The 14,849-nt window shown below is 42.7% G+C and overlaps 1 long non-coding RNA gene across 1 annotated transcript; it reads left to right on the top strand.

Annotated features, from left to right (window-relative positions):
* Positions 1–3,744: 3,744 nt before the first annotated feature.
* LOC308589534 lies at positions 3,745–11,666 on the top strand. The gene is made up of 3 exons (XR_014009363.1): positions 3,745–3,812; positions 10,452–10,532; positions 11,617–11,666. It is a non-coding gene; the product is annotated as an uncharacterized lncRNA (long non-coding RNA).
* The last annotated feature ends 3,183 nt before the right edge of the window (positions 11,667–14,849 follow it).

Genomic DNA, 14,849 nt, shown 5'->3' with positions numbered 1-14,849 from the left:
CTGCTTGGCAGGGGGTTGGGACTCGATGGCCCTTGTGGTCTCTTCCAACTCTATGATTCTATGATTCTACTTTTAAACTCTCTCTCTCTCTATATATATATGTACAGTGCTCTTTTTCTTTTAAAAAAAATGTTTAGGGGGTACTTTCATTTTCCTACTCATATTGAAATAGTGCCCCTCAATGAGGCCATGTTTAGGGGGTATGTGTACCCCTGCATCCCCCCAGAGAAAAAAGCACTGTACACACAAAATCTATGGGCAGATCTACACTCAGCATTTATAATGTTAAAATGCGTTATTAATATGTGACACCAGAGGGCGATGCAGAGCAGCAAGCCACTGGCAATGGAAAACTGCTATTAAGCACTATAGAAGATATTTTTTTCAACGTTTAGAAGATCAATGTAGACCCAACCTATGTTTTATCTGTGTTTGCTTAAATGCTTATGAACCACCTTGAGTCCCAGTTCTGGGGGAAAGGCGGGATATTTATTAAATAAATAAATAAATAAATGTCATTTGTCTGAGCTAGCAGGGCTTTCCTTATGTTCCTAGACAGGTGATAAGAAATGTTAACTGCCAGAGTAGACACTATAGGGCTATGTGGGCCTGCTCACAGTTATTTTAAGCCGGGCTCAGCAAATATTGCTCTAAAAATAGGTAGGATGTGTGCAAAATACAGGTAGTCAGATCTCTTATACTGATCACACTGTGGAAGGAAAAAAATAGAAGTATCTCACCCACCTAAAGAAAGTGCTCAACCCTGTATTGCAGAATGCAAACCCATTGAAAACTTAATGAATTTTATTCGGATTAATAATATGCTGTGTTCCTTGCATGCCATTAATAGCTGGCAATTTTATTATGTGTTAATTTGATTTGTATGTGCCATTATTTGTGATTTTAACATTTCCCGATTTGTCACTTAAATATTTATGTGACTAGAAAACACGTGTTAACAACGGTGATGCTACTTTCAAGCGGTAGAGTAACAAGTGTTAAATGATGCCTTACAGATATGCAGATGATTAAGAGATAATTAGAAAGATAATGCAGATTAATTTATGACTTCAGAAAAACAAAGGGTGGAATACAGTGTTGCGCAGTTATGATTGTTCCATCAGGGGACGCATTTTGAGCCCCCAGAGCGTGGGGAGAAGAAGTCCACTGTCTCTTGACTTCCAGGTTCAGTTCAAAGTGCTGGTGTTTGCCTTTCAAGCTCCAAATGCTTTAGAAATCTTCGTATTGTTTTTACTCTTTTGTTGATTGCTGCCCAGGGCTCTTTTGAGGGGAAATGTGGGACAAAAATCTAATCAAAAAATAAGCAACGCAAATGGCGTCATATCCAAGTACTTGACACATGTCTCTTCTCCTACCAAGCTGTCGCATGCTGAGCTCTATGGCTGATCCTCTTCTCCAAATACCTCCTACATCAGGGTTGGCACATCTACAGCAAAAGGGCATTTCAGCAGTGCCTACCCAGCTACTGAATGGCTTTCCCAGGGAAAAATGTCTGACCCTGGCTGTTTTTAAGATGTCAGGCAAAAACCTTTTATTAGCATTTTATCCATCCGGCCATTTAAAAATATTATTCCTATATTCAATGACTGAATGAATGAATCTTTGTTTGCATCAGCCATCGGCCATAGCAATAAATCAACAATACAATATACAAAGAATAGAAATAAAAAGTCAATTATATAACATACATTTTAGGGTTTTGAATCAATAGTCAAATAGTGGATCTTCTTCTGACTGCCCCACCTAAAAACCTTGCAACCTTTGCTGTCACCTGCTCATCTTGATCTGCCAAGAGAAAGGACACTGGGGCAGTGGTTGGGCGACCCAGAATGGACAATAAAAGGGGGAGATAATCTCATTCCTCAAGTTTTTATAAAGAGTGCAAGCCAGAAGGGCATGCGCCACCAATTCGGTACTGCCATCTCCACAGGGACATAAGCGGTTCTTGTGTGGAATATATTCAATATTTTAAGCTCTTTGAATTAATTGTGTTTTTATGGGCTCTTTATTTTGTTTGTTGCTTCACTTGTTTTATCTTTTTATAAATCACTTTGACATCATTGATAAAAAGCAATGCCCATTTTCAATAAACAAGTATGTGACTGAGAGGCTATGAGAGCAAAGCCAACATCACAACGTCATTGCTAAAAAAACTTGGTCACATACAGACAGACAAATATCGTTTTAGTTGTATGTTGCCTTTTCAAAGTTCAAATCATGCTCAGGGCAGCTTACAACATGAAAAGTTGTTGTTTAGTCGTGACTGCTGTCACCGTCTGCAGTGATCATGGAGCCCAAGAAAGTGAAATCTCTCACTGCCTCCATTTCTTCCCCTTCTGTTTGCCAGGAGGTGATGGGACCAGTGGCCACGATCTTCGTTTTTTTGATGTTGAGCTTCAGACCATATTTTGTGCTCTCCTCTTTCACCCTCATTAAAAGGTTCTTTAATTCCTCCTCACTTTCTGCCATCAAGGTTGTATCATCTGCATATCTGAGGTTGTTGATATTTCTTCCGGCAATCTTAATTCCGGTTTGGGATTTATCCAGTCCAGCCTTTCACATAACTATAAAATAACTTAACTATAAAATAACAAAATAAATCATAAACAGCAATCAAGCATTTAAAAAATACATAATCAAACTGAACAATTGCCACATACCGTATTTTTCGCCCTATAGGACGCACTTTTCCCCCTCCAAAATTGAAGGGGAAATCTGGGTGCATCCTATGGGGCGAATGCAGGATTTCGCTGAAGCTTGGAGAGCGAGAGGGGTCGGTGCGCACCGACCCCTCTCGCTCTCCAGGCTTCAGGAAGACATCCGCAGCCTGCTTCCCAGAGTGCCGGGCGCGCTGAAAGCAGAGCGCCCAGCGCTTCGGGCACACATCTGCAGCATGGGGAGCCCCGCAGGAGTTCCCACAGCGCTCCCTATGCTACGGATAGCAGCCTGCCGCCCAGCACGCAGGGCGCCCTGAAGCAGAGCGCTCCACGCACCGGACAGACATCGGCCAGCCCCACAAGCTCGGGGGACAGCGGGGAGGCGCAGTGCCGCCATCCCGCTGTTCCTCGACCTGGTTTGGTTTCCCCGACCTGTTTTTTTGGGGGGAAATAAAGGGGGGAAATTCCTTTATTTCCCCCCCAAAAAACTAGGTGCGTCCTATAGGACAGAGCGTCCTATGGGACGAAAAATACGGTATATAGCAAGATGTAAGAGAAAGTTACAAAAAACCCAACAACTACAACAGAAACAACTCCCCCCAACAAAAAACCCCCCAAAGAACCCCCCAGCACCAATAAAATGACAGTGTGATAAATGATGACACTGGCAGGGCAATGAGGAAAGGAGAAAAAGGAACCAAAGGGGAGAGGAGAAAGCAAAAAGGGGTTTTGGAATGTGTTTGCAAAAAATGCTGAAAAATTACCCACCGCTTCATGCTGGGTATTCCCTCTCTGGGGAGGCCTACCTGGCACCAACACCATTATTCTTTCAAGCAACCACATTTCCTATTCCCCTGACTTTTTAACATATTATGTTAACACTATGTAATGCATTATATTTTAAAATTGTATTTTACCTGATTTGGTAAACCGCATTGGAAACTTTGCTGAAGTGCAGATGTAGAAATCGTTTAAATATACAATTTAAACCAAACTTTTAAATCAAAGCACCTGGAAACAGGAAGTGGAAATACTGCTTGTTTTTTTGCTTTCAGGCCAGCCTTTCCAAGCACTAATGAGGATCTGATCTACAACCTGAAGACTAGCTGTCTGACAAAGGAGCTGAGAAAACAAGTAGGTTAAATAGGAGATTCCTTCTGTATGCACCCTCACATTTATCTTGCGTTAATTCATTATGTATTGAAATTAAAAGGGCTAATCTATAGATTGATTGGTTTAATTATAATATAGTGTGTCTTGATTCATTTACACCTGGGGTGCTGTGTAAGTTTGGTAATATTTTATGTGTAGGGATCTATCCAATTTGTGGGGGAGATTCTGCTACTGCTTCTATTTTTCAAGTGAATTTTATCAGAATGACTGTTCTTACCTTGCCCAATTATATGTGCATGCTCAAGTGATTATACAAAAAAACCCCCAAAAAACCCTGAAGCTTTTATTCTAGGGATTATGGGGTCAGAAATTAAAAAAAAAAAGATGATTAAGTTGTTTATGTATGTAACAAAAGCAGATAGGATTCTCTGTGCACAAAGATGGAAGAAGTTCCCACTAAAGATAAGTAAGGTCAGGGGTCAGCAAACTTTTTCAGCAGGGGGCTGGTCCACTGTCCCCCAGTCCTTGTGGGGGGGGCGGACTATTTTTTTGGGGGGGGGGAGAATTGAATTTGTATGCCCCACAAATAACCCAGAAATGCATTTTAAATAAAAGGACACATTCTACATGCTGATTCCCGGACAGTCCACGGGCCAGATTTAGAAGGCAATTGGGCCGGATCTGGCCCACGGGCCTTAGTTTGCCTACCCATGAGTAAGGTGATGGACTAGGCGGAATTGGCAAAATTAACAGCCAAAATAAGAGACTCTAATGATGATTGCTTTGTGGGAGAATGGAAAACCCTTTTGGACTATTTAAAGAAATATTACAGTATGATGAATTCACAAGCAGGATTTGAATTAGGAGCAACAGAAGGAATTAGAGAATATTGTTGTTATGGTATAAGAGACAGAAATATGCAGCAGAGGTGGAGAAATAAAAACACCCTGGAAAATGGGGTGGGAAGTAAAAAAAAAGTTTTGTTTCCTGCCAGTCTGGAACAAATCTGGTTTACAAATCAGTTCAGCCTGGACATTTGGATTTAGGGCAGTTATATTTCCATTTTCACTTTGTATGGGACACAAAGTAAGTTTACAGGCAGGCAGCAATATGGGATTATTCTCAGTTACTGAGGCAGGGAGCATTGAAGCCAGTGCACTGCAGTGTGTGAGAGCAAGAGAGTGGAGGATATTGATGGATATAGCCTTGTCTGTTTTCATTCCCCCCTCCCTCTGTGCAGGCCAATCAATTCCACACTTAGACAGCCACACTCATTTTGTGGTTTTTGTTTGCTCTGGAGACCAGAAGAGGAGACTGTCATTTCCTTCCTGGTTTGTGTTCATTATGATCTGCCACGAAGGTCCTTCTGTTACATTATTTGCAGGTGGAAAAGGAAATCCACAAGGAGTCTCTCTGGACGGCTCTATCCCATTTGCACAGGCAATCATGTTTTGCATCTTCATTTCTGGGCTGACTTGCCATGATCAATAAAAGAAATCACAAATGCTCACATTAAAATATTTATAAAGGGAAAAACAAAATAGGAGAAGGGGAAAGAGCAAAAGCAGAGATAGCACAGAGCTGACTGCATGCATGCTGGCAATGACCTTCTGTCACTTTATCCTGTATTATGTATTGTAAAATGCTGGCATGAAGGTTGATCTATGATTACAAATAATTTTGAAAAATGGCACAGGAGCACTATTCAGACATTATCCCACATGTAACGTTGACTGCATGAGTGGGAGATTGGGGGTGCATTATCTGGCTCCCCACACTCTGTTGCATTACCTTAGACGCTGGGAACTAGTTGCAAGGTTCTTTGGATCCTGGTAATGACATCTAAAGGACCAATAAAGGCCTTCAAACAACACTTTTTATTGAGAGGAGTGGGGAAGTACTACTTTTTCCCTCTTTAATCTTGATTTGTCGCAATCCTGCCCAGCACGCAGAATGCAGCCTTATAGCAGGTAGGGCTGCTTGCCCGTCTTTTTTAATATAAATTTATTCATTTGGTTTTCCAGATTAAAGTTTTACAATCACATATCCCTCCTCCCCTTTGTGGGTCCTATTGTTAATCATTTCCTCCTGCATCTTATATGATAACCCAGATCTTTTACATCTCCATTATGTCCAAGATTCACCATTAAACTACAAGTGTTATTCCAATCCTACTAATGATTTTAGCTGTTTACATTGGTTTTTAAGGTAAATTATATATTTTCCCCATTCCTTATTAAAATTTTGGTCTTCCTGAATTCCGATTCTTCTCATCATTTTAGCTATTTCGGCATAGCCACCAGCTTAATTTGCCGGGCTGCTTGCTCATCTAACCCACGATTGCTTACTACATTACGCACAACACCTTCAGGGACTCCGGGGAGGTCATTCATGTTGCCTCCTACCTGTTCCCTTTAACTGTAGCTGCTTTGGAATGAATCAGTATCCTCCTGCATGCAAACCATGCGCTCTATCACTGAGCTATGATCCCTTGCCACTTGCCAGTATTGCTCAGTAGTCTTCATCTTAGTAAGACTATATCCACACACTACTTTCATGCTCTATCCTGTCCTCCCATGAATCAGTTCTACAGATACATGCCCTGATGGTATTTATTTTACACAATCCTGTAGCAGCTAAATCTGCTCCTGGAGCACATTACCGTCTACTGGATAGTGGCCAGAGTCTGTCCTTCCTTCCTTCCTTCCTTCCTTCCTTCCTTCCTTCCTTCCTTCCTTCCTTCCTTCCTTCTCTCCCTCCCTCCCTCCTTCCTTCCTTCCACATACCTTATTGGGAGAGGACACACTTAGACAGTTGAACTGTCAATGCTCTAAAACTATTGATAATCTCCACAAGTGATTTATTTTTTGCTGTCAGTTTTGATTATGACAGTTATCTTTTAGTCAAACAGGGCCATTCTGTAAAATATCTTTTAAGCTTCGTTGAATTACCATTCTTTGAAAAAAAGTGCTAAACCCCTAGCCATTATCACAAGGTTTCAGAAACATTCTGTCAGTAAGTAGCGGGAGATTATATTAATTTACTGGCTGTAAGGCTTTTGATATAATGATTTCTCTAACAGTTTGCAACTTAATAAAGTAAGACAAGGCAAAGCTGGAAAAAATGTCCTTCATCAAAAACCACTGCCACAAAGCTTGGCTAGCAACAAAACTATTACTCATTAACACAAAATGTGGCGGATGGAGTATTCCAAATCTAGAGTTACATTATAACACAAACTAAATTGCCCATGCAATTCCCCTTCTTGTGGAAGATGAGGATAAACCATAGACCAGACCTGAAATAATAGATGGTCTAACATTACAGTACATGGTCTTTGGTTCTTTGAAAACAAATTTAGATCCTGTCCCAATGTCAAAACAGATTTTTATTTATGACTTCCAAATGCTGGACACGAAAGCCACCTTGCTTAGCTCCTGGACTATCTCCACACTTACCCTTGGTATACTATTCAACATTCAATAAACGCCATAGTTACGATATCAGGGGATGGAGTGTCAAAGGTATAAAACTTCTCTGTAATCCCTAGGTAAATAGAACTCCAATCTCTAAAGAGCAACTAAGAGACCAAAGAGGAAACTAGACTCTCCCATGGAGACTGTACCACCAACTCCAGAACTTAACAAACAGCAAATCTTCCTCAGAGAGTGTTATTTGACACTTAACCTTTTTCGAAACATTAATTAAAAAGCAGAATACTAAATCAAGAGGCTTATTTTCATCTTTGTACAAATTTCTTTTGGATGCAAAATTTAACAACTTAAATGGCTGCAGGATGATGTGGGGAAATTGGCTGCACTATTGATGCTGGTGCTTGGACCAAACTATGGCATCACCTCCACTTTCAAATCCATCTTAGTGAGGAACAGAGAATTAACACTAAAAATAATTCATAGGTGGTACTTAACCCCTCACAGATTGGCACACATGTCTCCCTCTGCCTCGCTGAGATGCTGGCATGGTACATATCTGGTGGCCCTGTGCCAAAGACCACAAATTCTAGATCTTAGACTTTAAAGAACTAAGAACTCCCCACTTGGCGCAACTGAATATGTATGAAAAACGATAGTATGGCAGGGCCATCGTGGTCAAACACTGGAAATACTTTGCAGTGGCACACTTCACACACCAGCAGGGGCGCCGACTTATAAAAAATATTGGGGGGGAGCCCGCGAAAGCTCATGAATAATAAATAAGCTCATGAATATGCAGATAAAGTGGCGCTGCCTCCTCGTGAGCGAATAGGGGAGAGCGTGCTGCGCCTATTAATCAGCTCCGAAGGAAATTGGGTGGAGCTTTTGCTCAGGAGGGAGGGCAGGAGGCATGCAGCCCGACCCTGTGCATTTTGGGCTGGGGGAGGGGCGGCGGTGGCGCTCTGCTGGAGGGGCGCCCGAGATTATTGGGGGCGGAGCCCCCCCAAACGAATTTTTGAGGGGGCTCGGGCCCCCTCAGGCCCCATGGAGTCGGCGCCTATGCACACCAGCCTGGTCTACCCCACAGCCCTTGCAATCCCCTTAGGCCCATTCCAAGCCTCCAACTTCCTTTTAGATTTCACCAAACTCTCCACCCCTCATACCTTGGCAACCCCTATTCCCTTTTAAACCTCACCAAAACCCCACCCGCACTCCCCTTAGAACTCATTGAACCTCTACCCATTCCCTTATAGCTAGCCAACAACCTCACTCCCTTAAGACTTGCCAACCCCCTCTCTCCCCAGACCTTGCCAAACACCCCATCCCCTGTAGAACTTGCCAAACAATAACAAAAACCCCTCAGCCTCTCTGTAGAGTGGGCAGTGGCCAGAGTTGGTCCATATGTGCCAGTACATGAGACGTTTGTTCGTTCTTTGCCCACGTCAAACATATAGCCAATCAGTATAGGGAGCAGGCCAGGAATAGGAGTAAAGTGTAACCTAGGGATTTGGGGGGTGTTGTTGCTTTGAGCCCATTTGCTGCTTCTGAGGTACATCCTGCATGCTGCTGGCTCATGTTCGCTGCCTGGGATGTGTTCGTATCAGCTGTGGATCCACAGGCTGGCTGGCCACCGCTTCTGCCCACATGCCTCATCTGTACACTGCCCTTCCTGCATCCGACAGCCATCTGATTAGCAGCAGCAGCAGCAGCAGCAGCCTATCTCCAGGCCAGTTGGGGAGAAGGAAGGCAGCAGTGCCAGCCAGTCTGGGAATCCAGCCTTCTTTCCCATAACCAGGCCCTCCTTCAACCTCACCAGTCATTTTGTGCATGATGGTAGACCAGACAGAATTTTAGAATAGAGAAAGCAGAATGAAAAAGCAGCAGGGCAGGAAAGGAAAGGGAAAACCAAAAAGCAGCAGCTGCACTGTTCCCCACAAACTGACCTAAAAAGGTGAACTTTGAACTTACTATCCCCCAAAAAAGAACACAAGAAGAAGCCTGCTGTACCAGTCCAAAGGTCCAGAACCCTTCACCAATCTGTTTCCAAGTGGCCAGCTAGATGACTCCAGGAAGTTCAGAATCACGGCATGAAGACAATGACCTTTAGGTGTATAGCGTTCCTCTAAATGTGGAGGGTCCATCTTGTAATCATGCCTTATAGCTCTTTGTAGGCCTGTCCATTAATGTGACTAATCTCTCCCCCCGCCTTTAATATAAATAGTCACCATGTTTTGTGGTAGTCAATTCCATAAATTACAGAATTGGCCCAAATATAAGCTGTACCAGCAAATAAGCCACTCCTTTAAAATTCGAGGCTTATTTGTGAGTGCGGCCCACCTCCCGGCACTACCGCCCTGAATGGGGGGTGGCCGGCACCGGTGCTTGGCACCCTGCTCCCCAAGCCAGCGCCAGCACTCAGTTCCAAGCGTGCTACATGCCCGCCTCCTGGCAATATTGCCTCCCGGTGCTACTGCCCAAACCGGCGCCAACCGCCCCCATCCCCCTTTCAGGGTGGTAGTGCCAGGAGGTGGGCGTGCAGCACTCAGTTCCAAATACAAGCTGCATTTTAACTTTTCACAGTCAGAATTTGGAAGGGGGGAAAAGGTGGCTTATAATTGGGGCAATACGGTAATTGCATGTTGTATGAAGAATTGCATTTTTTCCTTTTGCTTCTTCCTTTTATTCTAGAATCTCCTGACAGAATGAGTATCAATTCAAAAATTCATAGTAGGATTACTCTTTTATGCAAACATCTACAGATTGCGTGATACGCACTAACCCAACTTCAAGTTTCAGAAAGACAGCGGAAAAGGCCTTGCTCTTTCATTCAATGCACATTTTACTGATGGGTTTCAGCTCCGGACTGTTCTTGAGTGTTGAAGGACCGAGTCTTATGTTTCTGATTTGAAAACGCAAAGTGGTATATTTGCCAATTTTAGAATAACAAAACTGCCATGCACAGTGTCACAATACAATTTTCCATTTCTTCACTTGACCCTATTAGCTTTTGCTGCCAGGGCAGTAAATTCAATTTTCCCAGCAGTGTATTTGGTTAAATTTCTGTTGTTTTAAATTAAATGAAGATTGTATTTTCATCTTTGCTTGTCTTGCTCCAATTACTGTATTATTTTAGGCTTTGTGGATGAGACTATACCAGCCTACCTAAAATTTGTTCAATGTCACTTGAAACGTCATTAATTCTTACTCTCCCATTCTTCTAATTAAGGAGCTGGGATTACAGCACCATGTCCCTCAGGAGGCTAATGCTTTTGCATGTGACAATTTATGCTTCAGGAAATAAAACAAGGTAGGCGGTCAAATGAGTGCAATTCCTACCTTGATTGTGAAATTGCTTTGAGAAAGCATTATGCCCTTGGTTGTCTTTGATGGATTATCCATTCAGTATTCAGGGCTTCGTTCATCTATTATTGACCAAGAAAAGGATGAGCTACAGATGGCCCAGGTTTTTACAGCGCTAAGGAGAAATGTAACAGTTTATTTGCTTTTGTGTATGCAAGCAGTTATTCTTCACGAGTACAGGCATAAAATAACTTGGGGGGGGGCATCAGCCTCATGTTCCCTCTTTATACTATCAGGATCAGGCAGCAAAATGTTGAACACTTGATTTTTATATATCAGAACCTTAGAGATAGGAAACACAATTTGGAAATGACCTCTCTGTCAAATAACTATGTATGTAGTTATTCAGAAATATACTCCATCTTTTCCCATGAGTTCCAAACTATGGATTTGAGACTATCTGCCTGAGAAACGTTGGTGATCCTGTTACAACTGTTTAATGTTTTGAATCATTTGAGGAAGGCTCCAAATTTGCTTCAAATGTCACTTTTGGTGGAATTCATCATATATTTCTCCTCTAAACTTGCTTCAAATTCTGTTTTCAGCAGTTTTGTTTGGTTATCTCTGTTGTGATCATGGTTATTGTTATTCTTCTGCTAAGTACACAACTAAAGGAGAAAGGCATAGAGGTGAAGATGCCTAGCGCTCACCTGGTGGTCCTCTGCAACGGGGAGACAGCTGAGGAGATAGAGAAGTGCAAGAAATATGGGAATCTAGTAGGGTTTGGGGAGTACTGGGACAAACACAAGAAAATCCAAAGAGCAGCCAGACGAGTCTATACTCTCCAACATGCTGCTTTGCAAGACCTGTTTGCTGTCTTTCCTTTAGTTCTTTTCTCTTTTTTTACTCAGGTCTTTGTTCAAACCTTGCTAAATATCTTGACTGCCGTTCTTTAGTTAACAAAGGGCTATTTCATGTAGCTCTTCACTCACACAGTAGGGTGTTATTAACTCTCACCAACAACCCAGTTCTTTTGAGGTTTCTGCTGTTATCAGACCCCATATACTTAAGTGGAATTTGTTTCTTGCCAGTGTTTGGAGGATTGGGCTGCCTCTGAGAACAAGAATTCTGATGGTGAGGAAGGTAAAGCAGATAATAAGGGAGCCTACTGTGATCCAGGCACTGCTGTGAGCGACTACAATGAAGTAAGCTTGATCCTGTGTTAACCCCAGTGCCTGAATCCATGTCTGTTTTCTAAAGCTCTTTTTCCCCACCTTGCAGCCGGAACCCTGATGCCAGTTCACCTGAGTGACGATAACAAAACAGACTTTTCAAAACAAGAGCCCCCAGTGTGGCGAATGCAAGGATGCAGCTAGCCATAAATGTTCACAGAAGGAAGGAACACCTGTTTGCAAACAGGCCTTATGAAAATACACTAGAAGATTTAATGACTGCAAAGACAAGAATTAAATTAGATTGCATAGAATATATCATGCTAAAAAGCTTCACAAGTTACTTTTCTAGCTTGGTGAATATAAGCACTTTAAAAATTTGTCCAAGGAGCAGGTTCAGGACAAATTGAAGTAAAACTAACACCTGACTTTTAATCTAAGGTAGGTAGCGGTAGGTGGTGATGATCATAGAATCATAGAATCATAGAATCATAGAGTTGGAAGAGACCACAAGGGCCATCGAGCCCAACCCCCTGCCAAGCAGGAAACACCATCAGAGCACTCCTGACATATGGTTGTCAAGCCTCTGCTTAAAGACCTCCAAAGTAGGAGACTCCACCACACTCCTTGGCAGCAAATTCCACTGTCGAACAGCTCTTACTGTCAGGAAGTTCTTCCTAATGTTTAGGTGGAATCTTCTTTCTTGTAGTTTGGATCCATTGCTCCGTGTCCGCTTCTCTGGAGCAGCAGAAAACAACCTTTCTCCCTCCTCTATGTGACATCCTTTTATATATTTGAACATGGCTATCATATCACCCCTTAACCTCCTCTTCTCCAGGCTAAACATGCCCAGCTCCCTTAGCCGTTCCTCATAAGACATCGTTTCCAGGCCTTTGACCATTTTGGTTGCCCTCCTCTGGACACGTTCCAGTTTGTCAGTGTCCTTCTTGAACTGTGGTGCCCAGAACTGGACACAGTACTCCAGGTGAGGTCTGACCAGATGATGATGCTTGCAGAATGACTTGAGGATTTTAAAGAAAAGAAAGGGTAGTCAGGATTTAAATCTATAAGAATCATATAAGATTCATGCAAAAATACTAAGAATCATGCAAAAATACTAAAATGAGGGATAATGCAAAGCAGTAAGCAATGGAAACCATGTTGGAGAGTTAGGAAAGAGTAGATGCACATCACTGTTTGAGCTCTGGGTTGAGCTGTTAAGGTCCTAAAGATGGAGAGAAAACTGAGACTTAGGAAAGAAATGAGTAGCATTCTGAGAAAATGGGAAATGAATGAAGACAGAGGTGTTGGTCCAGAGAAATGTAGAAAAGGAAAGTCTGAGGGAAAGAACTGCGAAAGAAGAGGTGAACAGGCCCAGGTGCTACAAAGTTGAAGAAGCCTCAAGTTTGCATATTGATTCAAAATGTTAGGTGATGAGGCACAATCAAATCTGGTCAAGGCCCACATACCAAATTTGGAGGAGGGGAATTTTTAGCTTTTTAAGAGATGCTGAGTATTCCCAGTCATGAGGCTGAAAAAGTCAAAGCCGCTTCTAATCTCTGATGCTTTCCTCGTAATGTGTTTGTGTGTGGGGATAAAGACCTGTCTTTGAGGTATTTATTTCTAAATTTGTATGCTGCCTTTCATTACATACTCCAGGGTTTACTGACTTCTATAGCTACTAACTTTGCGTCCACAGATCACTATAGGCCAATATGATGTGGTAGCAGAGTCCTCAAAAACATGTACCAACTGCTTTAGCTGATGAATAGCCCAAGCCAGCTCACCCATTCTTGAGTTTATGATCTTCTGTGGCAATTAGACTTGGCAGTGAATGGACTGGCAGTATGTATCTTGAATATCAATGTCAAAGATAAACATATGAAGTTGCCTTATATTGAGTTGATCTCTGAGTGCTTCTTCCTGATATCACACTAACCAGGGACTGCATTCTAAGCATGTAATCTGCCTCTGAACTCTGGCCCTTCCCTATCCTCAGAAGGTCTATCACTGTCATGTGCTGCTGGTGAACTACCAGAGCATGGGCCTGGTCACTGCTCTGTTCAGATTTGCAAACAGAATGCTGGACTAGATGGACTTTGGTCATATCCAGTAAAGCAATTCATGGGTTCTTGTGTTTCTCAGCACCTCCTGTGTTGGTGCTGCTTTTGTTTGTACCTATGGCAGATGTCTGGTGGAGCTTACAAATGCAATTCTGACCTCGGCAATTAATCTGATTCTCAGGCAGTGCACGATCAGACTGATGCGAGCAGACAGCACTTAAGCCCAGGTGTCATCACTGAGCATACCTCTTGACACAAAATGCAACTTGACAGGTCTTATTGTTCAGCTTCCCTTTCTCATGTGGTTCTTTTTTTGCTAATCTGGAAATGTTGAGGGACAAACTATTTGATTAGGACATATGAAAGTCCACAGTAGCAAGTGGCCCCTATTGTTACCCTTTGGTGCATTTAATGCTCGCTTGAACTTCATGGGTGCTCAGCAGAGATATTTGTTTGCCTCATTGGCTGTTGTCCCCCTTCTCTCTCCCATTACATTTCTGTTTTGGACTGTTGCAAGCTTCATAGCAAAATAAGGAAGATGGTGCAAATTTTGCAACTTTTTCTGTAGTGGTACCACAATGAGCAGCTGTCCTCAGAGAAGTCCATCATTCAACATATTTGTTTATCTTAGTTAAAATTCACAAGGCATTTCAGGATGTCTGAGGGAATAACATGACTTTGGTGAAGTTACTTTTCTTGATTTTTCTTTCTGGATTTGTATGTGGTCTTGCTTTTGTTTTATTTTAATAGCTAGCAAAATATTGGTCATTCCAGCAGGCATATGGCATGTGGAGGTGTGGGTATATATACCGTATTTTTCGCACTATAGGACGCACTTTTTCCCCTCCAAAAATGAAGGGGAAATGTGTGTGCGTCCTATGGTGCGGATGCAGGCTTTTGCTGAAAAGCACCGACCCCTCTCGCTCTCCAGGCTTCAGGAAGCTATCCCAAGTCTTGCAAGCCCGGCAGGATGTCCCGCGGGCTCGCAAGGCTTGTGGGCAGCAGCCTGCACCCAAAAGCTGGGGACAGCGGGGAGGTGCAGAGCCGCCACCCCGCTATTCCCCGACCTGATCTGGAGGCTGGCGGGGG

Source organism: Podarcis bocagei (genome assembly GCF_964188305.1).
Source record: "Podarcis bocagei genome assembly, chromosome: 6".
NCBI classification, from domain to species: Eukaryota; Metazoa; Chordata; class Lepidosauria; order Squamata; family Lacertidae; genus Podarcis; species Podarcis bocagei.
The sequence above is the reverse complement of the archived record's forward strand: the minus strand, read 5'-3'. Positions and strand labels throughout refer to the sequence as shown.